Raw genomic sequence first — 27,158 nt, 5'->3', positions numbered from 1 at the left:
CCTATTTTAAAGTAATATTTGGGTGAATTCACTGTATTATGTGATAAGTTTTGAATAAAAATAATTTCTTTTTATTAGTTAATACTGCGTTAGTCGTATGTTGGTTGAGATTTACAATATTGTACTTGGTATCACCCCCCCTTTGCTAGTGGTACGGTCCAATTAGCCATTACCTGTTTACCAAACGCTGTTGTCAATCAGTGCCCTTATTACAAGTTGAAAATGAAAGGAAGCAGGTTTACATTAATTTTACGTCTTCATCTCTGTATTTAAGTGAAATGGTGATTTGAAAAGTAGATCTTCCCATCAATGTGAGTCACGTTTCGTGTGTTTCTTTCTTTCTGTCTTTCTTTCTTTCTTTCTTTCTTTCTTTCTTTCTTTCTTTCTTTCTTTTTATAGAAATGCACGCGCTTGCCTTTAATCAAGCTTAACCACATTGTGACAGTGACAATCTATTTTCTTAATTTGATGTTTATGTATTTGCATATTTTTTTAAATGGGTATTTAAAAAAAATACAATTTATTTCCGCCATTATAGTATATTAAAACCTGCTCAATCTGCCCCTGTTTGCAACTTTGTTAGCAGCTGTTCTCATGCATCCATACATTTCTCGTGCAGTTCTCATGCCATCCATACATTTTAGTCGTAGATGGATGGCAGTCTTGGTGCATCCATTGTGGAGAAAATGGGACTTTGGTTGCACTTTAAGGATTTTAAAAAAAGAAATCTTAGCATTGTGTTTTATTGTTTCTCTGCCTCCCTTTCTCACTTCACTGTCAACGTTTAATGCCAGGTTGCACTTGTCAGCTGCCCTTTTTATTCATCTGCATCAGCACCCATCAAAAGGTGAAGGCGGCACTTTGGTAAATACAATGATTAGGCATGAAAGCGAGCACACAAAGTGACGGGAAGACAAATAATAGGTGGACATTTTCACAGGGGCTCTGAGAGCAACCCTGCACTAACAGTCACACAAGGGGGATTATTTGGGGAAAATTCAAGGGCATTTGTTTTGTAGGGGTGCTGCCGGCCTGTGACGATTCAAGCTAATGTCAGTGTGAAAGCATTAATCTGTCAACAAAACCCTACTTGTTGGGTCAAAAGGCTTTCAGCATTGCAGCAAAAGACAAAAAAGCCTACCATATTTCCTAAATGAGAAAGAAGGCTTTTGAGTGAGACTGAAAAGAGGAAAATTGTCCACACTGCCTTTGGATAAGCAAAGAAGGTATAGCAAGCAAAGGTGTACAGTATTATCAAAAATCATTTTGCACGAGGGGTCTCTGGGGAAAGAACACCCTTTATTATTGGCACGTCAAACACAGATGCAGCTAATTGAGTTTGCGTAGTGCCGCTATTAGTTCTTCTTGTGTGTTTTGTGAAGCGCATTGAGCAGTGTGAGAAATTTCAGGTCAGTCCGGCTTATGGAGTCAAACTCTGCGGTTTTATAACAGGACCACCATGGGGTGTACAGTGGCGTATTCGTGATTCAGCATTTGCGGTCCCACATATTTGCTGATATCTGATTTGCTGCACATTTGTGTGAGACCTATAGGGCGAAGAGTGTCATCATTTTGTATGAGTGCGTCCATTATTGGATTTCTTTTGGTTATTCACTGTACTGGGATCTACTGTATTTGCCAGAAAAGTAATAGCACAGGCAACACTGTGACCATGCATGTTTTGCCAAATTTTCACCCTTTTGTATCCAGCGGTTCAGGAGTAGAGGAGTTAACTTACACAAACGCATACATAGTAGCCACGTTTTTCACATGACTATAAGTTATATGTACGAACACACTGCCCTCAGGAGTCATACCATCAGCCCCAGGAAGCCCCGTGTTGGACATTTCCTGTCGGCGCCAGGAACAATGACTTGTCGCAGGTCGTGCCTCTCACACAGGCCATGACCTCACCTCCGTGTCTGAGCTGGCAATAAATCACCTGCCTTTTAAATGCCACAAGCGATGACAGATTAACAAGGTAATGGCGCCACGGGTTTAAATGGTCACATGCATGAATTTTTTTTTTGTTACTAATATAACAGCAGTTTATGCTGTTTCCAAAATATTATGAAGCAATACTTAAACATAATGATTAAAAACACATCAGACATTAATGTATGACAGTACACAGCAAGCCCCAGTGAGTCATGTGTCATATAGAGTCATATGTTAGAGCCTTACTCTTAAACTGCTCCCGACACTAAAATTTTTTTGGGAAAAAAAAAAAAAGTACAAAAAAATAAAAGTATTCACTTATAAAATGCTTTTGTTACACTGCTGTCGTCCGCCAGTAAACAACTATAAAATACGAGTGAAATGAAGTTGTAATTGTCAAACACCCCCCTGACTGAGTTTCCTGAACCACTGCCATAGCCATGGACTCGCAGCGAAGAAAGATAAGTATTCACAACAATAACATTCACTGATATTGTCTTGTGATGAGTAGTTATTAATACATTAATAACTTACGACATACATGTATATAATACTTTCTCACCATTTACATAAAAAACACTGTCTTCTTACACTAATATCAGTTTCGGAAGCCAGAATTGACCACAACAGGTATGTAGTGTAACTGGCGGAGATTTGACACTGACAGATCTACAGTATGCAGAGACTGCAAGATACAAGATGAGCGAGAAGCTGTCCCTGTTTAGCAAGCCTTGAAATTGGGCATGAAAACCAATATTATTCTAAAATTTGAAGAATATAACTAGTTCAAAAAACTTTAGCCGCCTTGGCCTGCTTTTCCAGTCAAACGTCTCCTGAGTTTTTGACTTTATTTCCATTTGCATCAGTGCATGTGTTTTCCCCGGTCTGGATTGAGGAAAGCTAGTCAGGACAGCTAACGGTATAGAAGCACACTCCGGTAATCCACATTCAGTCCCAAACTTTCCTTTATCCGAGGCACAGTATCAAAACAACTGTCCTCAAAATATGCTGAACATAATACCGTAGAAACTGACGCGGTGGATGGCGTCTTTTGGAAATGTTAACAGGCTTACTCCATCTGCTCGAGTGTTCCAGCAAAAGCCTGCCACACAAGAAGTGGGCATAGTATTAAAAGATATACACATCATCTAAATTTTAAAACCAGTCAAAAATTGCAAGAATTTACATTTTGCACTGTTGGATCTTAAGGAGGTGATATGTAGAGTTTCAAAATGCAAGAAGAAATGGGAGAGACAAAAAATGTTTTGAAAAAGCAATTTATTCCAAACAAGCATTAAAGTGAAATAGGCTGTTCTTCAGCTGATCAAAGGTTTCAGACCACAACCTTTTAAACGCATTTCTGTCAGGTATTCACACTGTCGTGATCTCTTGATGGCAAAGGCAAAAAAGCTTTCTCTCTTTGGCTGCGGCCAGATTGTTGAGCTGCGTGAGCAGAGCCATTGCTACTGAGGCTGGATGCAGTAAGACAGTCATTTTAAACTTCTCCAAAGATCCTGAGGGTTATGGAACAAACAAGTCAAGTGGTAGAACCAAAAAATGTCACTGGTCCTGAGAGAGAGGATTCGATCGGCTGTTCATTAACACGTGGGACAATCGTTGGCCCAAATGAAGGTTGTTTGGCAGCGGCGGTTCTAGCTATGGGCCGCATGGGAAATTGGCCAGGGCGGCCTTCTCCAGGGGCGCCGCAGGGAGAGGAAGGAAAAAAAGAATCCTATTTACTAATGCTCAGCTCATCAAATCCTCATCAAGTCTGCAAAAATGTGTGGCAGATGGGCGCCCTCTACTGGCGTGATACTCGCACCCCCATTCGGGACAAACGTGATCAAAAGCCCACCACAAGTGATGTGGATCAAACCAAAAAAGAAGCAAGGGGGTGTTTGCCGCTGGGACTCAGGTTAATTACAAGGTAAAAAACATAAATTACAACAGAACAGAACAGAACTAGAACAGAACTTATTTAATTGTTAATATTGTATGAAATATATCGGAGACGAAGAGTCTCAAACATGAAAATGTGAGCCGACGGTATTGACGGTCCTGATGGCTTCCAACTTTACTAGCATGACAAGGAGAACCCATCTGAGATGTTTTCCACACGGCACAGTGGAGGGGGCACCACCATGATCTGGGTATATGTGCCCTGTGTGTCCTCCATTGTTCCAATACTGTAGAACAATGGAGCTTCAGGTTGTGCAGGGGCGTCAAACGACAGATGGCTATGTAGAGATGTTGCAGGGGACATCTGTGCGGTAATGACTGGATTTTTCAACAGGACAACGGTGTAGTTCACAGTGCCTGTCTGACAAAGGACTTCTTCCAGAGGAATAACCTCACAATTTTGGACCGTCCATTAGGGGATGGATGACAATGGAAGTTTACAAAAATGGACATCAGTTCCTGACAGTGGATGCCCTCCGTGAAGCCATGTTCACCTCCTGGAGCAACATTCCCACTCGTCTCCTTCAAACACTGGCATCAAGCATGCCCAAACCAATTTTTGAGGTGATTAATAAGAGTAGTGCAGCTACTCACTACAGAGTCCTTTTTTAAAAATATTTTATTCTTATTTTAGTGGGTTTTTTTAGGTATGGTCTTTAAACTTTTGATGAATGATGAACAACCTATTTCGGTTTAGTGGTTGCAAAGAATTGCTTACTCAGAATTTTTCGTGACTCACTCGCAATTCTTCTTTTTGCAATTTGAAGCTCTCCAAGATCCAACAGTGCAAAATGTCAATTATTCCAATTTTTTAACTGGTCTTACAATTTTGATTGGGACTTTATATAAGAGAAAATAAATTTAAAAAAAGCACCACAACAATATGGAATGCTCAGTTCCGACAATAAGCGTTCTCGCTGTACTGTCACTCAAACCTCCCCACCCCCCAGTCTCTGACAGGATTGTCTTTCAGAGGTGAAAAATAGAAAAAAGGGTAAATGTCACCATCGGAGCACACACCTAACACAGGAAATATGCTTTTCAGTGTTATTGGTAATTAACATGAGCACTTTTAACACAATAGATGTATATGTCAACCAAACAAATGAACGTACAAATCGAACATGTTAATAACATATTTGTGTGTGTTGAGGGCTTATATATAGAGTATACTGTGTAATATATGGCAGGCTTGAGGGGTGGTGGAATTTTATACTACTGTCAAGAAAATGTGTCATATTTGCTCCCCTTTGTTGCATGTGGTTGTCACTGTATTCGTGTGTGTGTGTTTCCACCATCCCTGTCGGTTTTAGTTATTAGTCACTGGCTGTGTTGAGATGCGGCCTTTTTTTTTATTATTTATTTTTTTTGAACAAAATAGTTTTTTTTTGAAGTCATAAATCCATAAGCAGACAGATGTAAGCTGGTGACCAAATACAGACGTATATTAGGCATTCCCCTGGATCCAGCAAGCGGCTTGATGGGACATAAATGCAATCATATCCTATCTCCCAAATCCCTCAGAGCTTTTTGCATTGCACTCCCCCACCCCCACAAACACCCCTCCCTTCACCACAGCTGATAGACTGTTAAAATACAGATGCTATTGCTAAGTCGGTCAAGATCATTCTCATGTTCACCATATGCCTTCCCTTTAAATTTGGTTGCACTGCATCTTCTCCAAAGTGCTGATGTTGGGACTTTTTCAGGAGGAGATGTGTGGGAAGCAGTGCTGAATTCAAAAAGACAAAAGGAGTGTGCACTTAAAAAAAAAAAAAAATCAAAATCAAAATGCCATTCTTTTGCGCTTAATCTGCCAGTGTGGGAATGGGAGATTGCTTACATCCTGTCTGCTACCCAAAATGTAAACCTTTTTCAAATCATTATAGTCCTATTACTGTAATTGACTGACAATAATGCTGCAATAATACCAGATTATAAATTCATCATGATATGCTAAAATAATGCTGGCCAGATGCTGCATAGAATGTAATCCAAAGTGAACATGTCACAATAGAGGGGGCTTTCATAACTGCTAAATGACATTGAGCGGAGGTTGCATTCTCAAATATATTGAATAAAAGCATTGGAAACACAGGAATTAAATCAGATTGGAGTTATATTTGTTATTTAACAGACAAATGCACCAGAACAATGACTGATTTAGCAATCTATATAGGAGCAAAAGCAAGAAGTACAAAAATGTTAACCCTTTTTGTGAAATACAGAAGTTTTACATTCACCCTCTCCTACAAATCCAGCAAAACCTCTCGTGTAGCCACTGAAGGAATATCAACAATAGGAATTTGGCTTGCCTGCAAGCACACAAGCGGTGGCTTTCAACAGGAAGCGCCGCCTTGACCCCTGCTTCCTTCATTGCGCCTTGTTTATACTCCAACGACTTCCTGTGCGCCCCTCTTGTTCCTCAGTCTGGGAATAAATAACAAGGCAAATCTGTGGATGTATCATGGTGCATGCATGTGATAAAAAGTCAAAGGGAAGAGCGACCTGCAGATTATCATGAGGTGTAATGTGTAGCTTTGGCCACTAGAGGGACTTTAAGACTGGGCTATGTGACTAGCAGCAGTCATTAAAAGCGTTACTTTGCATTGGGGTTAGATTATTGACATGTCTTTCTAAAAACACCTATAAAGTAAACTTTAACTCATTTCTAACTATTACATGAAATGAATATGTGTAGTACAGTTGGCTTTTAATAACTTTTTTCACAACAAACAAATTTACATAGCAAAAGCAATCACTAGTAGTTCTAATAAAGTTGACTTTTTTTATGCACAGTGCGTGGCGATAAATTTGAAGGTACATTTTGATGTTGTGCAAAAATGCGACTATGTAACACTAAATACTTACATTATGTTTATGTATGTATGAACTATTTACTACTTTTTAATTTTTTTAGCTTAATTATTGATATTCGTTTTTATTTTTTTCATGATTGTATTCTTATGGTATGAAAAGTCATTTGATTTTCTTTTTTTGAAAATGTTTTGAAAATAAAACATTTTGTTTATTTCATATTGACAACTGTTTTTAAATGAAGTCACAACACAGTGAACATAGAAGAAAGTTATTAGCTTTTATTTTCCGTAATCGAGGCCTCATTTCTACATATAAATGGCCTTTTTATTTGAAGTACAGGTTTTAGGGGCTGCCTCAACATTTTGGCCAGACTCTCAAGCCTCAGGCAGCAGGGGTCTGGGGCACGCTGCCAAATTTTATGAAACTAGCATGACCGCAAGGAATACCTGCTGGTTTTGTGTGTTTGTACATACGCCTTTGCTTTAATTCATTCATGTCGCCGATTGACTGCACTGTCCTTATTTGTGCATACATGCCAGAGGAAAATAAGGGTGAGGTATGCACCAATGGTTTGGTAATAAACAGAAAATTGGGGTTGTACTGTGTACAAAATAAATTGACATCAAACCAAGGAAGAACTGATGAACATACAGATAACTAACAATAGGACCGTTCTCACGCCAAGCGACACAAATCATGCTCGTTTTATTCCCTAATCTCACCCATAAACAAACCACCACCCAAATAAACAGACATGGCGGCAGTGTTTCGCATGATTAATAATTTGGCGCAACTTTCAACAAATTAAGACATTTGGATGCTCAGTCTTGATGTATTAAAAACCAAATGGAAAAACAAAGGTTGCACCTCAGATAGTTTTAACAAACACAGTGTCGTAACAGTCGGAAAGAATGTGGGCCTTTTGTTTGGACTGTTACACAAGTAATGCAAGTATGAACAAAGTCTGTCAGTTTTATTTTCCAGATGTAGGGTGATTGCTTAATAAGGAATAATGGATTTTTGTTTTATCGGAATATCAGAAAGGCTAATAGTCGTTGTAATTAACACCGCGCCAAGGAGTTGTCTGTGTGCCTCCTTACTTAGATGCAGCATTGAATGAATAAAATTGTGTGTCAAACCCAACTTCGTTGTTTTACCACGGCGTCCCCCCCACACAGCCTCTTGTGTGAGCTAACTTTAGAATGAAGACGACGCCAATGACTCCCTTTTGTTTTCCGTAGCTTTAACTGAAGGCTAACCGTTGAACTGTGAAAGTGAATTGGACAGGGATCAAGCATATTATATAGTTTTGTCAGCCTTTGAAGCACATCCAGTCTGCCCCCGCACATTTGCTGATTGCCCCTGAGCCCTTTTCCTCCTCTGCTCAGGCACATTGTGGCATTTACAAGGTACAGTGGGCAGCAAAATGCACATTAGAATAAGGAGGAAGCGTACACGGGGAATAGGGGAGGTACAGTGAGGCAAGGGATGAATCATTTCATTTAGTTGGAATGAAATTGCTCATGCTCTAAATAAGGTAGTCCATAAACACTTGCATGTCCTGTTTATTATTTGGAAAAATGCAAGTACATACGGGTAGAAGACCTCTGCCAAGGTGGAAAGACTGTGGTGTGCGTAAAACTATTGAATTTGCCACGTAGCATGGACAAAAGTGCATTCATCACACTCGCATCTGCGTTTTCTTATGTGAATCACTTCATAACACAGCATTACTGTAACCTTCCTGACTTTTTGGATTACTTCGAGTTGAAGTGTTTATTTTTATTGTTCAAGGTTGCGGTTATCATTGATACTTGGCAGGATTTTTTATTATGTGGACTATTTCAAGTCCATCCATTCATTCTCCTTGCACTTGTCCTCATTAGGGTTGCAGGTGAGCTGGAGCCGAGACTGGTTGACATTCAATCACAGGGCACATATACTGCAGAACTGCCAACATCTACTTTTTGTACTCGCATTTTGAGGCTGAAATGCGCTTGTATGCTAAGCTGCTCTCCAGGTGTGCATTTTAGTGCATTTTGCCGATTTCAGTTTTGGGTTCAGTCTCTGACGCTTGGATTATGACGAGGCGCTAGCATATGGTACGTTGGCTCGCTCCTTCCCTTTCAAAACCTCTTGCGTAGTTTACGTGCACATCCAAAAAATACTACTAGACCAGAATGCTATATATGACTTGCCTTTCAATATTTTTGGACTAATAATTGGAGATTAAAGAAACATTCATGTTTTCGCTCTGAGTCATTGTTAATCACATGGAGTGGTAGTTCATTGTTGTAGTGTTAAATGACCTGTTGCATGCTGTGCTGTTTGTTTTTTGGTTCACAACGTGAGTAAGACTGTCGTTCTGTTTGATGACCGTCTATCCGTTTACACTGTGTTGACAAGCTAGTTGAGTACCGCTTGCGTTATGCAAGCTGAAGTCCCTCTGACTGTGCAGACTTACAATGCCATCAACTGGACCTGTTACAACGAAAAAAATTCAACAAACACAAGTGCAGCGAGCATGTGTAGGCCTACTCTGAAATCATTGAAACACAGCCTTTTTGACTGGTTCCCATATTCGTTTAAAATTAAAACAAAACACAGCCACTTTTCTGCATATCAGTGATGTTTGCTTTTTCGACTGCTGAATTGTCATCAATGACCATTCTATTTGTCCTATCCTTGACTGTCTTTGCAGAAAGAGGTATTCTTTCATTTTCTGAATCATTCCTTGTTTGTTTTTTAATTGGGAGAATAGATGCTGTGATATTTTTATCAACGATCCTTTCATGTATTCTCCATCTGTGAATGGCCTCCCGTCCCATGTGCAGCCCAGTGTTGCTTTTCTCGCTAAATCTGGTGACTTTCCAAACCCTCTTGGCGACTAGCCCCAAATGTAGGCATTGGTAGTTCGATACTTAGTGACTGCACTGTTTTTTGGTAGACTAAGTGAAAGCAGGTATTGTTCTGGAGTTGCTGCCGAGAGGTCCGCCCCCACTCACAGCAGTCACAAGCGGTCAATGCACAGTCAGCTCCTGTGGCACACTATTTGCCTCTCCTCGAGTCACCACCTCTGTGATTAGCATGTCACGGGCTCCAAACAAATAAATACAGCGCGCTTCTCGTTCTAAAACTTATTGCGATGCTCTCGTTAATTACATAGTTGTATTTTACTGTGCAGCAACTTGCTCCAGACTCAACTCAAAACTCGCTCACCTTTTTTTTCTCTCCAGTGAGACTCACTACATACACTAGCCTACCTCCCCTTCCCTTGCTCATCCAATCAGCAGTCAGAACTTAGTCTAGATGCATTCACAGACTGTCGGTGAGTCTTGTTGAAAATGCACATTTCTCCTACTTTGGTGTTAAAAAAAATCACCACGCTCTGAGAAGGGAGCCGCAACAAGGAGGCTGAAGACCCGCATGCGACTCCGGACCCTTGGATTGTCGACGCCTGTTCTAAACCCACATGTTGTGACATTGCCATCTTCTGGCCTGGCATGCATATTACACATTTTTCCTTTGCAAACTTGGATCTTTGAAAATTGTACAGGCAAACGGATGTTAGGATTCCTGTGGAAAATACAGTTATTCTTACATTAGACAGTGTGCCTATTGTTGAAGAAGAATCTATTTGACGTGTTTTCCCTCTGGTGTGTCTGCGTTGTGTAATTTGTGTGTCATTGTTTTGTGCATGCATGTGTGTGTTATGTGAAGTGAAGGCGAGGGGAGAGAGTGCAGGAAAGTGGTGAAGAGAGAGAGACCGAGAAGTGACACGAATCAATGCGAGCACTCAAAGCACCTTCAACAGGAGCAACGACCGCCTCCCTCAACCCCCCTTCTCGCCCTGATCTCCTCCCTGCCTTTGCCTTGGGTCACACCTCACAGGAACAAGCATCTCCGCTACCAGCGCAACATCCAGTAAGTCAATACCTCCCACCTTGCATAAAAACGATGTCTCTAAGGTAGAGTACTGTGTAGTTCACAGAGCTGGGCATGTCTCTGTAGCTTTACGCACTACCAGCTCTTCCTACACCATTCACATTTAAAGCCTGCTGGCGGATTGGATTGAGGGGTGAGCTTTTTCCACCAATCACCACTCTGCCCGCAGGGAAAAGCAACGTGGTGGAGTAGGAAGAGACGGTCCAATAGAAAGGCTTGATTTGTAGTTGGGATTGTTTGTTAAAACTATCCTTTTTGCGTTCAGCCTATAAACACTCATGATTGACGTACTTTATTCTGTTATAAGCATGCCTTTTCAATGAAAAATGAAAATAATGTAATTTTCATCCACAAAAGATTCAATATGACTGATGACATTTCTGACTGTGGTTTTCCAAAGCTCAAAGTTGTAAACTGATTTTTCTGCTTGTCAAAATATGTATCTGTCACAAGGCCATTATTCAAGTAGTCAACGTTCAATCTGTGATAACACTGACAGCAAAATTATTCCAGTGGTGCTGTTGCCTGACCGCAACCAATTGAACCAGACTGGGCCCATGTCCAAATCATCTAAACTCAATTTTTAAAACCAGTTTCATGGGAGATGCAGTTTGGCCTGATTTAGGGGGCTGAAAACTCTCTTCAGCATTTTTATGCTACTCAATAAATGTGTTTGGTTTATTATTTGTTTACTTTACATCAAAGAGTATCCTCCTCCTTATCCTGTGCCTTTGTGAAATGCACCTGTGTTGTGGCTCGAGTGGTGCCACTGGTGTTATGGTATGGGCAGGTGTATGTTCTGGACAATGAGAGGTACATTTTATGCTTTTTGAACGAACAGCGATACTGAGCCCTGTTGCTCTGCCATTCGTCCATCACCGTCGCCTGGTGTTGCAGCATGGTAATGCATGCTGCAAGGATCTGTGCACAATTTCTTGAAACATCCCCGTTCTTGCATGGCTAGCGTACTCTCATATGTGAGGCAAATGGTGGCCACACCAGATACCAACACCATATGTGACTAATCATTTTATTTAGCGCTGTCCAAGGTACCCGAACCACTTCACTCCTCAGTCACACACAGGTGTTGGTAATCTACATCTGTAGTCTCAGCTGCCCTGGGAAACGTGGCTGCCAATTTGCACCTCTGGCCTCCCTGACCACCACCAAACATTCATTCACATTTATACACCAGTGTGGGCAGCACTGGAGGCAAGGCGGGTGAAGTGTCTTGCCCAACATTCCATTTTCTGGATGACCTGTTCTACCTCCTGAGCCATTGGTTATTTTTCCGCTCAAAGTCCCACCCCTAATGTGAGTATAGCTCAGTCCTAATGAATGAATGAATGTCTGCTATATTTACAGTATATACAGTATTTACAAGTATAACTTGCTGCTGATCTCCCATTTATTGTTCATTTATGATACATTTTGTACTGTGACACTCTTAACGCACACATAAAGCCACACATGACTTGCTCTCTGCAAGTGTGTGTCCCGCGGCCCGAAAAACATTTTTAGCGAAAGGTAAGACTCAGACAGACAGTGACACCTGTCAGTCTCTCAAAGATATTCCCCCAATTCAACTGATGAAGTCCTCTCCCCGACAAATATACACATGCAAGGCTCAGCTGACAAATGTAAGCGTCAGTGCATTAATGGGGTGTTGATCTCGTACAAGGCACAAAGCTGTAAATAAAGTCCCAAACATGTGGCGGATTGCTGGTGCATATCCCTGTCTTCTTCTGCCGCCATCTGTTTAGAAGGAAGAGACAGGTGGACTGAAGTTTGTAGTTGTACTACTACTACGACTACTACTCAAAGCATATACTGTATCTAAATTGCAAAAAGAATGGCTTCGCCTCGGAAATGAATTGTTCTCTCCATCATACTCACTATCCGTCCATCTCTACTGTGTGTTAGCATGGCTGCCGAAAGCAGTGGCGTGTGAATAGGCTTAAGTGATCTGTTTTCATTATCTCTCTGCAACACTTCTCATAGAATTACTTTTCAAGGCAGGAATGTTCTGGTTGTTATCTGTACTACCAAAAGGTCAATTGCAAGCGAGCTGTTTTATCACCACTGATCTATAACAGAATACGACTGACTGAACATGGACGTATACGTCTGTTGTTCTTCCACACCTGTAACATATAAGTCATTACAGACCAAAAGTGTGTACAGCTTCAGGGCCATACATAGCTGACTGCCACATTCACTGCTCTAAAAATACAGCTATTGTTGAGTGATTCACTAGAGCCAATTGTTTACTTGACACGAGTTACCCAAGGCCTGTAAAAAGAGCATATACTGGCCTTAACCTTTCCTATGGCGTTTAAAACATGTGAACAAGCTCTGCTTGCTGTATGCTGTCAAGACTGTGAAAATGGAAGATTACTTCTTTTTCATTCTATTCTTATTTGGGTCCACACAGTGTTAATATCAATATTGATAATGCTACGACCACTACTCATAATACAACTGGACATCTCTTTCAATGTGATGAAAGAACAAGAAGGAAAGTGGTCGGGGAAGCTGCCAACAAGCCGAAAGCAACAACAAAGTCATTTTAAGAATTTTTGGCAAGTACCGGTTGCGTATGACGTGACAAAAAGTCGAGAGGAAAGGAAGCCTTTTATTACAGAAATAAAACATCCAAGCTTGGATACATTTGGCAAAAACATGCATAATGTCCCCTCAAAAGCATATTAAAATGGGTTTTGGCTAAAATTCTAAAAGGTATGTTTGGCACAAACACGATCACCAAAAACACTAGACGCTCGTGATGATGACATGATGGAACATGGTGATAGCAACATCAAACTTGTGTCGTTTTTCTTACGCTGGAAGTGGGGCTGTATTTACTGTAAGGTGGAGGGACATATAAACAACATCAAACCCTCACTTATCCACAGATGTTTACCTTTTTATATAGACAGAATTAGCTTCACTAGTAGACGTAGTACATACAGTACACTAGTCTTCCCTAATGAACAAAATAAGTGGGCATCAGTTTCCAAACTTTTTCCCCAGTTCATTTTCTAACAAGCTTCATTCATGGATCAAACAGCAGTGATGATCTTCATTGTGCCAATGTGATGAGTTACCTTATTATTGTTATCAAAGTAAAGCCAGCTTCTCTGCTGCCGCTCTATTGGGACCTCCCTCTGCTCGCAGACACGGGGGAAATCTAAACAACGCCCCCTTACTGTACACACTACCCCCTTTTTCCTCAGAACACACGTCTTGTCTGGTGCACGTCGTTTCATTTGTGAAATTAGTCCATTCTCTCTGACCCTGTCTTTTCATCAGCACTGGTGGTGCATATTTTAGTCCCCTTTTTCCTGCGCTTGTTTTACTAATTGGTGGCTATACTTTGCCCAACACTGATCGTCTTTGATCATCGGAGATCATTACGTTTACCTCATTAATCTGATCCTTGATTTTTTTTTGTTTTGTTTTGTTTTTTAGCCTCCTTCCTAAAAAATAAATTGAAAAAATTAGAGTCCATACAAAATTTGATTATTAATACATCATATGAGCCAAGAAACAATGCAGTCATATTGCGCTGTGATATTAATATGTCACATTGTCTTGTGGCAAGGCGGACTGCTTTCCAGGAGGAATATGGCGCATTTGCTATGGATGGTGATCCTTTCCGAGTGGGATTATACACATACACTATATAGCATCTTTCTTTCGGGAATACAGAGCTGGAATCATGATGATAGACAACACTTTTTAACAGCTAATAATACGTAATGCAAATTGTTTGCGCTTGTGAATATTCTCATTCATCCAGTCATTGTATTCTCACGACATTCAATCGATCGCAACTGGACTGTTCAGGTTGTCTTGGATGCTCATCCGAGCAGGCTTCATCAGTTCATGCTCAAAGACTAGGTGGGACACACCAGTCAGACTAGATAGGACAGCTCTAGTCTGAAATGGTTTGTATGTATTTAGTTTTATTGTTTGTTTATATAATATTAAGCTTTTTTATTCTTAAAAAATATAGTAGTGCAGTAATACAATGCACTTTTTCCATAAAATTCCATGAAAATTGCAAAAGTTTTGTTATACATTTATGTTATGTGCTCTAATCCTTTTTCAAGGTTGAGATTTTGAATTCAAAAGGCGTAAACTGACAGATTTTACTATACTGACTGACTGGAAATGTAGGATGACCCTTCTTTTTCATGTTTCGTAGTGGTAGGTGGATCATATGACATATGTCTCCCTTAAATATGAAATATGGCCTTTTTGCGGGAAAATGTTATTAAGAAAATGAAGAAATATCTAAAATACTAAAAAAGCAGTAGTCAGTTGTGGCCTGAAGGTGGAGCTCCCTCTGTTGGTGTTTGTTGGCTGTTGCCCCATCTACCATCTACTCAACCCTTGACTGCAACATCTGCACCTTTTTATTTGTATCCTGATGAAAATGTAATGTTTTTTTGTTGGCACATGTTCCACCCCTCCTGTAAAAGTTTGAAGGAAATTGAGTGTGTAGTTTTTGTGTAATCCTGCTTGCTAACAGGACGTCTTATGTTATACAGTCATTGCTTGCCACATTGCGCGTCAAATTAGGTGGCTTCACTCTATCACGCTTTTTCAAAAATATATTCATTAATAAGTCATGTTGTTTTGTAGTTCAATACGACCTCTTAGTAAAAAGCATGCATATTTAAGCAAACCTTTTTGCCTAAATGAAGCATTTTCAAACATAAAAATGATTAAATGACCTAAAATACAAATACAAGGCATTAAGAGGACTCATTCAAATTGTGATAGGCAGTATTTTACACTGGTCATGAGGTGTCAGTCGGTGAACTATACGAGCGTCAGACTTGATCACCCACAACAAGCTTCTATTACAGGTTTGAATTATCTCACAACAGGGACAATAATATAATGATCATAATAACACACCGGCGCAAGTTTTATTTTAGTCTTAAATGACTTATTTTCTCTGATTACATCTCCTATATTGGATAATAGCAGTGTAAAGGTGACTATAGGGGTGTTATTTCATGTTTAGAGAACCATAAAGACTCACCTAAAAATCGTATTTAGTAGGTTGTAAACAGGTTTTCTATGCTCCATCTACAGAACTATTCCATTTATAAAGATTTGCGGAAATCCACACATCATGGTCAGGCCTGGAACCAGTTAACCGCGATAAATGAGGGATTACTGTCGTATGTGTGTGTGGATCACCAGCAGATGTAGTAATACTGAAGTAAATACTGATGAAGTGAAGTTAAATGCTAAAACTGCAGTAATGGGGACGCGGGTGGGAACAGTTGGCCCTCCATTGCCTCCTAAAAGGCCCGCTAAAGGCGGTGATATAAAACAAGCTGTGGTTGGTTTAGAGTGAAGCCTCCCTTTTATGAAAACAAGGCATTATGTTTTAATTACGCTCATTTGCAAAAGCTCCCTTCCTTTCTCTGCGCCGTCACGTTCTTTCAAACATGCACTAAAGATTTCCTAGCAACCTTGTAATTCATCCACATTAAGCTCCACTTTCACTCACTTTGCGCATCACATTGTTTCCTTGTGTTTCAGCCGCTCTTTTCAGCAAGCACATTTCCTACAAAGATATCCTCCCTCACAATAGCTTGTTGTCTTTGCTTTGTTGCTGACAGCTTCAACTCCAAATTGCGTCTCGTATAGAAAAGATGCCGTCCTCCTTTCTTCCTCCTCGCCCTCTTATTCTCTTCGGAGCAGATTATATCTCACGTCACTCTGTCTGCAGGCGCCACTCGGCATTGTGAAGCACGCCTCTCTTGTTGTCACGACGAGCTCAGCGCCCTCCTATTATCAAAAAGATAAGTGAACGTTTGTGTTGTGGCAAGACAAGGAAGCTGGGCTGTGATGTAGTGTTATATGTACGCGGTAAAATTGGCCTGTCTGTCACTCAAAGAGCCTATTCTCCAATCGTAAACACAAGTGAGCAACACTGAGTTTATTTGGACCTTTTGTGCCAGAAAATGCATGTTTTTTTTGCTGCAACTTGTTTTGTCATGTACATATATCTCAGTTGAGTTTGTGCTACAGTGGTATCTCTGTTTATGTACCCCACCAAATGCAAACCCAAACAAAAAAATAGCATTCAAGAACCAATTACATTTGTAAACCTACGTAACACTGTATTGTTTGTCTACAGCAAGGGTGTCCAAACTTTTTGCATTTTCATTTTCTCCATTAAAGGGATAGTTCGGATTTTTTGACATGAAGTTGCATCACCTCCCCATCAGCAGTGTACTACATCAACAGTGACTTATCAGCCCACTTGGTCCCGCGAGTCCAGCTCTGGTCGGCTTTCCGTGATGAGGAACGTAGTTCCGCTCAGTTGCTGGATCAGTTAAGTAAAGAGTTTGGCTTCTCAAGACAATATGCATTCAAAAGAGCAAACATTTGCATCATAAAAAAGCCTCCTCCCAAATTACTCGGCGTTTATATTTGTCTCCCGCTGTATCCCAGCGCTCTGTCTCCTCTCCATTCTCGTGTATGTGATGACGCTCGCATCTTCTTTCGCAACGACGCGGCGCGGTCATCTTGTTTTCGTGAGTGCGATGCGAGCGTCTTCACGTACACAAGAAAGGAGAGTTGACAGTGTGCAGGGATACGGCATTTTCCAATCCCGGCACTGGGGAAATGGTATGTAGGATACTTACTTATTTGTCAGTGCCAATGTGGCATTTTCTCCAAATCTGACCATCCTCACTAGTATTTTTTGAGACTGGATTATTGGGGCATGTCCTGTCGTGTTTGCAACATCAAACGAGCATCTGTATATGTGCACTGATGATGCATGTGTGCTACATGCACCGATTATGTTGGTTAAAAGCACAAGAAGGTTTTTAATAATTTCAATATTCATAAATATACAAGTGTTGAACATTTTATGATAAAGAATAACAAAGGTTACAGTTTGGCCCGTGACCTAAATGCGGCTTTGAATTTTGGCCCCCTGTGCGATTGTGATTGACACCCCTGGTTTAGCAATTCCACACTTCCTCTTCTACTGTGTATAAAACCGTATACACTTTTAAAAGCATGTTAACTGCCCTCTGAATTGGGAAAATGTGTCATTTACTTAAAGCTGACATGATAATGTGCTGTGTTGAAAGAGGGAATAATGGCACAGTTGGGTGCCGTTTAACTCGTCTCTGCCATGTTTTTGTGATTGTGGTCCCTTGCGTGTCGTCTCCTACTTTATTGAATTTTAGTGGATGTTCCTAGTAGCTGCAGCAGTGTGTGATTGTTGGAAACATGTACGCATCCCTCTGATCCAAACACCGTCACCTCGCACACACTTCCTCCCTCCTCCGTGCGTTCTTCCACTTTCAACATCCTTCTCTTTCTTATGGAAAAGAGCCAATTAGACTTGAGACTGTTTGTTTTAAACAAAATGGCTTTTAATTAGCGCGATCAAAAAGGCTCCTTTCTGCAAGCCCCGGGATCCACTTTGTAGTTCCCCCTCCAGATCGAACGCGGTTTTGATGCCACCTGATAGGACGCCAAGACAGTCGGGACACTTTTATAATGCACACACAAACACATGCAGAGAGGACCACTTTGTGCCTAACCATCGCTTATTCTCTCCTAGTCTCTTTTTGTTGTATTGTTATCATGACCCGTCCCTTCTGTTCCACACATCCTCTTAATTCTTCTGGTGTCGCTCCTTTCTTCTCTTTTGTCTCTTCTCTGTCTGATCTGCGGGGTTTTGATGATGTGGGCCCAGCATGTCTCACTGTTGGATCTGAACTAGTGTCTTCCACCTGCGTGTTGCAACTATATAAGCTTCTAAAAAAAAATCACTTCAAATCTTGCAGAAAGTCATTGCAGAGTGGAAGCTCATATTCATCCAATTTCTGGAGCTTTTTGTCTATATTAGTAGACTCTTTTGTCTGTTTGTCTCGACATATTTGTTGTGTCTTTCTGACAGGGGCTGCAGGGCGTCAACATGTGACCCTATCTGCTCACTTGCTCGCCTCGCCACCGCTCCTAATTGACGTGTGTGTGTGATGTTCTGTAGCTGAAATGGACTGACAACTATCACAGGACTCAAACAGGACAGGAAGCAAAATGGGCTGATTTTCTTGGACTCACGCCATGGAGGGGCCTAGGTTTTATCGGCTATTGAAACCTGATTTATTGCACAAGTTGACCCTTGACATGATTTCACTCATGCACAGGACACAAGCATGCATATGTCTGATAAATGGACAGGAGGCACACGAGGGACCAATAACGGCACAGTATAGTTGATATGTAGCCGTATGATTCATGTATCTTACTGATGGTATGAACAGCTTACTTAGCTATAACTCTGGCATGATATCTTACTGTGCGCGCACTTGCCGTCAACCTCCATATAATTAGATTGTGCATTGATTAACTGTCAGAGGCAAGTATGTCTGACAATGTGAAGCACTGTTACAATGAGTACATCAAGCTTGTACTGTACTTTTGTGATCACATGGTTGCAACAGTGGAAATGTTATTTCCTGTTCTGTGCTTTTATTTTGTATTGCGTGCTTCTTGCCGGGTGCAATGTGCAGCCGCTTTAACCTAGTGGAACTGTGGTACAGCTGTTTGCAATCGCTAGGGATCAGTTGGGTTGATATAGTCTATATAGTTTAGTGTGTATATATAGCTTATATAGGGTTTATATAGTCCAGCGGAGTCATTCTGACCGCTGGTTCATTGTTGCTGTATATTTGGAGACTGTGGAACATCTGGTATCTGTTCCTTGGGGGAGGATACTGTCATGCTCCGCAGGACAAATCATTACTTCCTGTTCTGCATTCTTATTTTGGTGTATTTCCTGCTAGGTGTAAAGTGCAGTCACTTGACGTTGCTGTGGCAGTGTGTCACAGCTGGTGACATGACTTTATTAGGCCTGCAGAGTCAGTTGGACTTTGCTGGTTCATTGCCTTTGTTCAGTTCTTATCAATGCTGTCACTGAGACTTGTTGTCTTACCTGTTGCAATTTCCATGTACTTACCAGTTTGTTTTCGCAGACCCCTTTTCCTCTGTTGCTTTTTGTTCTCCTTTTGCCTGCACGACTGTGAGTACCTGCACCTACTCGTGCCTAATTAAATTGCTTTTATTTGCACAAAGCCTCTCTCTCTCTGCATACCAGTGGTCGAGCATTCGACAGCTTCAACAGATCCTAACAGGTTGGATTTTATCTTATTTTAGCTCCTTTTTGCAAAGACCCAAAGCGTTTTACACTGAAACCCATTAAAAAGATTGCCTTTTATGCTCTGTCTTTTTGTTAGAAATGACACAAGAAAGTGTCAGTGACTTGAAATAAAACCATGGGATTCTTAGAATAGTGCAATAGTGATTGTGTTCCTCAGACAATGGAAATATATGTATTCTTCCATTTGCCTTTTGACACTTTTTTGTCATTTCCATGCATTCAACACACAAAAAAATCAAGTACAACTTGGCCATGGTATGATTTAATTTTTGACCTCAACTCATACTTACTGTGTATTCTGGACTTTTGAGCACACCTGAATATAAAGAAACAATTTTTGTGCATACACTTGTCTATAAGCCGCAGGTGTCTATGTTGTAACATGGGATATTTACACAGAAAGACACACTTTAAACCTTGTAATCTTACCTATACTTGGTGTTCCCAGCATCATTCGTTAGCTCTGTTGAGACGTAAGATGCTTTTATTCCTCTGAGTTCAACAGCTGCCGTGGTCCAAGATGTCCAGGCAGAAGCTGTAGTAATTCTACACTTGATCAAACTTACTGAAGATTTGTCAGATCAAAAAACGTTTGCTGCAAAAGAATTAAAAACATACAATATCAGCTTCTATTGTGGAACTGCACTACTTTCGCCATACATTGGCCGCATCATTGTTTAAGTCGCAGGGTTCAAGTGTGTGAAAAAAGTAGTTTGTTCATAGTCCGGAAATTACTGCGGTGGCATAAAACTGGAATTTCAAGACAGCCCCATCGCACATCCAAAGCAGCATCACAAACCACAGCATGAGGATCCTCGCAAGACCATGGACAAACAAACCTCCACCCCCTCCCCATCCCAAACAACCAATGCCGTCCGAAACATCTGTTGCTGACTATTGTTCTCTGTTTAAGTAGAGTATGTATGATTCGTGCTGAAATCGGATTGATATACTGTAGGTATCGGCTGATACTCAAGGCTTCAGTATCAGATTGGAACAGAAGAGTCACCCTATTGATCAAACTTTCTGCACATATCTAAATTGGTGAAGGTATTTTTCCATTTTCAAGGTCCCATATTATGCAAAATGGACTTTTTAACGGTGTTATAGCAGTAAAATGTGTCCCTGAAGCCTGTTTATAACTTCTTTGCTCCAGTTTTGAGAGGTCACTTTTGAAGTTCCGTGTTTTTATGGCATCACATGTAAAAACCTTCCTCCGTATGAACATGTTACCACCCCTTACCCGCCCCTAGCTAGATGAGAGGCCCCATGTATACTCCTGCCACTTCACAGAGGGCAACTTGTAAAAAAACAGGCTTCGCTACACATCTCAAAGCAAGGCCTGAAGCTCTGCCAACAAAACTCTGTCACAAAAACATTTTACAGGTGTGTATGTTAAAGTCTTCAGTGGAATAAGACAGACATACATATTTTACTTTTGACACCTATGGAAATGTGATGGGAGTTTGCAAGTATTGAGTTCGGACAACAAACAGCACACACAACTGTGCTGTGTACCTGTTCTCTTTGCTAAGTGCTAATTAGCGGAACAAAGCATCTGTTGTTCTTTTAAACACACGCCATCTCTCGCTCTGCACCGAGGATGCAAGTTGACATAATACGTATGCACACACCTGTAGTTCTAAGTAAATGCATGCCAAATAGAACTAGACGGCCCCACTCCCATGTGAGCTGACAGCTGCATCAGCGTAACATGCCATATAAAAGCGAACAGGACCTTTACTATAAACACCGTTTCTCTTTTAGAGAGAGTGCTCTAGGCAGAGAGCATGGTGGTTTCCACTGGGATAGACAGGGCTAGTAGTTACAGTATGTGCTTATTACCCCGCCTCCTTTGACACATAAACTTTGTTCTCCCACTGTCTGAGGTGAGGACAAGGCGGACTAAATAGAGAAAAGAGGGGGACAATAATGTATCTGATGTGAACGTGGTTGAAGAGCGCTTCCGTCTGATGGAAAAATTAGAGGCATTTTGCTCTTGACAGGTTATTGTGTGCTCATGTTTTTTTTTTCCCACTTCAAATGTTTTGTCAGTTTGTTTTCAGTCAAGCTGTTTCACAATAAAAGCAACCAGTGCTTGAACACACACACACATGCACAGACGTACATAAAAAGGGAAGTGTGCAGTTTGTGTGCCTTAATAGGGGACGGATCTGATTTTGTGTTCTCAGAATGGTCGCAACGGGAAGAAAGACGTCTTCCCCTCGGCTAATTATTGAGATGAGCTTTGATTGCCTGTTTGGAAACACTTTTTCTCTAACAGCTGTAATGACAATGATTAGCTGCACCACATGCGCGCACACACACGCACACCTTATGGTTACAGAAAGGTGTGTTTGCTTTGTACTTGTCATAGTTTTTTTAATAACAGTGACTAATTTTGGCTTTTTTCTGATGCATTAAGGTGCTTGAACGCCACCTTTTTGGACACAGTCGATGGGGTAAAATTTAATTTCATGTTAATACAGTTACCATTTCTGCTATTTTCTACTGAAACGCACTGGAAGGATAATTGTGCAACATTATTGTGTGTGTGGAGGTATAGTTGGGAATATTCTCAAATAAGACAACTCTGGTCAGTCTTTTTAAAAAGACAGCTCCTAACATTTGGGGCAATAAGGTGTAAGGTGGTCCATTGTGTATCTCAGGTAATTGGTTCCAAAATATGGCCTTCTAAATATGGTTTTTAACATTATCACAGCCCTCTAGACATGAAATAACGCCCCTATAAGTCACTCATAGACCCGTAGTACCAAATATAGCAGACAGAATAAGAGAAAATAAGACAAATAAATAGAGGTGTATTCATTAGTGTTTCTCACCTTCATTAAAATGCTGGCAACTTTCTTTGGTTCCATTTTGGGTTACTGAGATAGAAAAAAAATAGAATCAAGAAATGAAATAACTCATGGCAAAACAGGAAGGTGGGGTTGGTGTCGTTTTTTTCCTTCTCCAGTAGTACAACTTATTGTGCGATGGTTAGCATCCTCCTTTGCTGTTTGGGTACAAAACTTGCAAACATAGAGCACTTTAGCGTCATACTGCTAGCGATCGAACATTTAGCATTCTGAACTGGACAGGAAGCCATGGAGGAGATCGATTGAGAATGGTCTACAGTCCCTTAGCCTATCAAGACGTAGAACACAATGCGTAGGTTCTCCCTTAGCCAATCAGGACGCAGAACACAATGCACATTCAAATGCTGTAAAAAAAAAAAAAAAAAAAAAAGCACAAAAAAAAGTCAGTGAAATGGCGAGTCGGCGAATGTTGAACCGCTATGTAGCCAGGGAATACTGTACTATATTTCTAATGGGGAAAAATGTCTACGGTTAGCATCTGTTTCGTTAAGAGTCGGACCTTCTGAAACAAATTAATGATGCTAACCATGGTTACAATGTATTTTGAAAAAACGTGATAGAATGAAGTGGCAAAAGTCAAAGCACGAAGTAGCGAGGGACGGCTGTATTACAGAAGCTGATGCATTGCAAATTGCAGCCGTGATTGATACAAACAAAAACAAGGACAAACAAGCTGGTTCAATAGAAGTACAGGGGTACATTCATTAAGCTATTGTAATTGTGAGTTCTAGGTGGTTGTGATTCATTAATGAGTCGTTGTAAGCTATGGTGGCCCTCCTCCATCAGGGTTGTTTAAATGTATTGAGTGTCTCTGTCTAATTGTTTGGCCTGTTTGTGAGAGTGAATGCAGTTTTTTTTTTTATGGACATGAACCTGGAGGAACTGAATGCTTATTTGTTGAGTAATATCTGAATATATGAAGACTATCAGGAGGTGCAGAAGGCCAGATTCCCATTAGAGAGAATGACAGAGAGACATACAATAAGGGAGATGGTGAGAACAAGGCTGTTTATTCTGTACTCCCAATGCACCGATGGCATCATTAGTGTGTCAAGAACTGGTTTATTAAGCAATGCATATTGCCATCACTCATTTTTTTTCTATTTTTCTATTTTTTTTTCTTTCCTTTGTCTTCCTCGGATTGACTTCAACTGAATTTGGTCATCCTACCTTCCTCCTCTGGTGTTGCCTTCCTCCCCACCCAGTCTGTCTCACCTGTTTGAGGAATGTGAGTCCTTTTCCTAAGTCCTTAGCTGGCATTTAGGTTGACTTTTGTCCTCCACGTAAGAAACTGTGGTAAATGCTACAGTTGTGTACAATTTCAAGGCAAAACACTCAGACTAACAAGAGCTAATCTTTTGTTCTGTGGTTGAGATATACGGTATATTAGTTTGGGGGGAAAGAAGTTTCTGCCAAAAAAAAAAAAGCAAAAATAATTGAACCGGGAGGATTTCCAGGTTTTTTAAAATGTATATTTTTAGACAAACAAACGGGAAGAAGAAAGAAAAAAAAAAACAAGGTAGAGGTGTATATACACAGTCACAAGTCACAGGCACATGTCGCATCTTACCAGACATCATCATTGTCCAGTTTGTATATAACTGTCCCATTTTTTGGGAGTTGTGAGTGACGCTGAGACTGGCGGCTAGCGAGGCGTCGTGTTACTCTGCCAGATAAATATAGTTTTTCGTGTTAGCTGCTACGATAACAATATCGCTTTAGCTTGATTAACAAACAGGTCAGTTATGTAAATGGAACCCTGTTGGTGTTGATTTGAGAGTTTTTTTGTGAGGGCTTTAGCATCAAAATAGGTACCTTCCATGACGTGCGTTGTTAGCTGGCTCATACTAACTTGTTTTGTCTCGTTAGAACGCACAGAAAAGGGAAAGAAATATGCCTTCATGTTTCACATAAGGATTGTGAATGATGGGCAAAATAAAAAAAAAAAAAAAGTCCACTTTTCCTTTTAAGTACCAAAATCACATCGACAGTCAATATTACAATTTTGAACAGTGCGGCTCTGTAAGGTGTCAGTGAGTGAGGTTGACCAACGTACTCTTGTACAGCCACACCAGCTTCCGTCTGTTACACTTGAAGTATACTGTATGTTAGACTTTGTAGGGCTAATAATTGCTTTTCACTGAAAGCCTTTAGATCATTCATTCTAACTGTGTATACAAGTTCTCACACACACACCTACACACACACACACACACACACAGACACGCACCGCAGTCTTTTGAACACCAGCACGTGTTCCACCTGGGATTATAGAGATGTTTGTGAGATCAAATGTTGTCCACCACCCACTGAACCCATCCTCCCTTCCTATTATGTGTGCTGCGGGGAATAATCCTCTTGTGGAATTAATCTCCTTTAAATAGCATTTGTTACCATGCTGAGATAGAATTATTGCTCTTGTTCCACTTTGGGATATGATAATGTACTAAATCTACTTGCGTGTGTGTGAATGCCCGTGAGAAAGCTGATTAGGAAAAATACAGTATACGCTCTGCTCAAATGCAGGCAAAATGCTTGGGGTGAGGGTCATTTTATGTGGGGCAGTTCTATCCTTTTTGTTGCCTTATTGACCACAATAATTGAGTGACTCTTTGTATCAGGTAATGTGTAAAAACAACTTTCATTATAATTATCAATGAGGGTGCTTTGCCAATCCGATATTTGGGCGTATTTTTAAAATCCACAGTCCATAACATTGTTTGTAATTTTCATAAGTGAGCACATCCTTGCCGCACGACGGTCAAGTGGTTAGCATGTTGGCCACACAGTCACAGTGTGGAGATCGGGAAGAATGGGTTTGAATCTCCTTTGGGCATTTCTGTGTGGAGTTTGCATGTTCTCCCTGTGCGTGGGTTTTCTCCGGGTACTCCGGTTTCCTCCCACATTCCAAAAACATGCATGTTAGCTTAATTGGCGACATTAAATTGTCAATAGGTATGAATGTGAATGTGAATGGTTGTTTGTCTATATGTGCCCTGCGATTGGCTGGCGACCAGTGCAGGGTGTATCCCGCTTGTCGCCCGAAGTCAGCATACCTCCGCGACCCTAATGAGGAGAAGCGGCATAGAAAATGGATGGGATGGAGTAGCAGGTCAAGGACTTGCATATATATATGTGCATATATATGTATATGTGTATATATTTGTGATTCAGTCTTTGTATTGATCATTAGATTGGTTAATCTCTTGTATTGTAGATTTTACAGGTATATACCATTTTGACTGTTGGACAGTATTTCCTCCCATACATCTTCAGACAGTTTACATTTTGAAGAAAGGGTGACTTTGCCAAATAGGCACCTCCAAAGTGAGAGAGACGGGGAAAAGGAGAACTATAATTTGTCTGACTGGCAGAGGAAGTACGGTCTCTCCAGGGTGTGTGACAGTTTAAGTGAATAGAGACATCAGCCATCGTATGTTTTGTTCTTTTTTTTTCTGCAGACATGAGATATCGTCTGCTGTACTCAGACCTGTCAAATCCAAGACAGCCCCGAGTGTTTTTTTTTTTTTTTTTTTTTTTTAACAAGCTCTTCTCTCCTCTATGCAGCTTTCTGGATGTGACTGCTAAGAGGGAGATGTGCAACAGGCACAGTGTAGTGGTGATAGTCCATCACTTCATACAACCTGTGCATGTTGCAAATTGTTTGTAACATGAAACCACTTTGCTTCTTCTCAGATAGGGCCTTTATTAATGTTACAATTTTTTTTAAAATCTTGAATGCATTCAGTATTTAGAAAAATGGAGAGTTGATTCTGTAAATGCTTTGTGTGGTTCCCGCTTTGGGTTATGGTCAAAATGCTTTGGAAGACACGCTAGCATACATGTAATACAGGTACCCTCAACATTTTATAATCATTAGACAAAATGCTCAATGACTTATGGACAGTTAGTGCTGCCCGTGTCCCTACATACAGTAGATGTTTTGGCGGCCATGTTTTTCAACCAATCTTGCTCAAATTGTACACATGTGCTTGTCAGCCCCCTAAAGGTGTGTACCGATTGTCGTCACCTGTAGAGGGTGTTTTGTAGAGTGCATTTAACTGTGAACAATTTCAAGTCAGTCCGACTTATCGGGTTAAAATTTGGGGTTTAATGGTGTATTTGCCACATTTTCACCCTTTTGTGTGCACTGACTCAGGAGTCGAAGAGTTAGTTTACATAAAGAAATACATGCAATCATAGGACTCTATGTATCAACGTTGCATATTGAGGTTTTCACAAAGAAATTTCCTCTACTTCACAAATGCTCCCTTTGTGACAATGGCCCCTTTCACTTCCTTTCTTCCTCCGAATGTTTTTTTTTCAGTTGTGCTGTTCCCACCAAGTGATCACAGATTAGGAAACGAGGTTGAAAAATAACAAACGACGTCAGTGTTTGACCC

The 27,158-nt window shown here is 40.7% G+C and overlaps 1 protein-coding gene across 1 annotated transcript in view; it reads left to right on the top strand.

The window, feature by feature from the left end:
* Positions 1-161: 161 nt before the first annotated feature.
* sox5 (SRY-box transcription factor 5) overlaps positions 162-27,158 on the top strand; it is a 199,839-nt gene continuing 172,842 nt past the window's right edge. Inside the window, exons 1-2 of the mRNA XM_054753930.1 lie at positions 162-311; positions 10,438-10,641. The gene's annotated coding sequence lies outside the window, so the exon portion shown is untranslated. The remainder of the gene's footprint in view (positions 312-10,437; positions 10,642-27,158) is intronic.

This window comes from Dunckerocampus dactyliophorus, chromosome 15, assembly GCF_027744805.1.
Source record: "Dunckerocampus dactyliophorus isolate RoL2022-P2 chromosome 15, RoL_Ddac_1.1, whole genome shotgun sequence".
NCBI classification, from domain to species: Eukaryota; Metazoa; Chordata; class Actinopteri; order Syngnathiformes; family Syngnathidae; genus Dunckerocampus; species Dunckerocampus dactyliophorus.
Note: the sequence above shows the minus strand (reverse complement) of the source record. Positions and strands in the feature narration are given on the sequence as shown.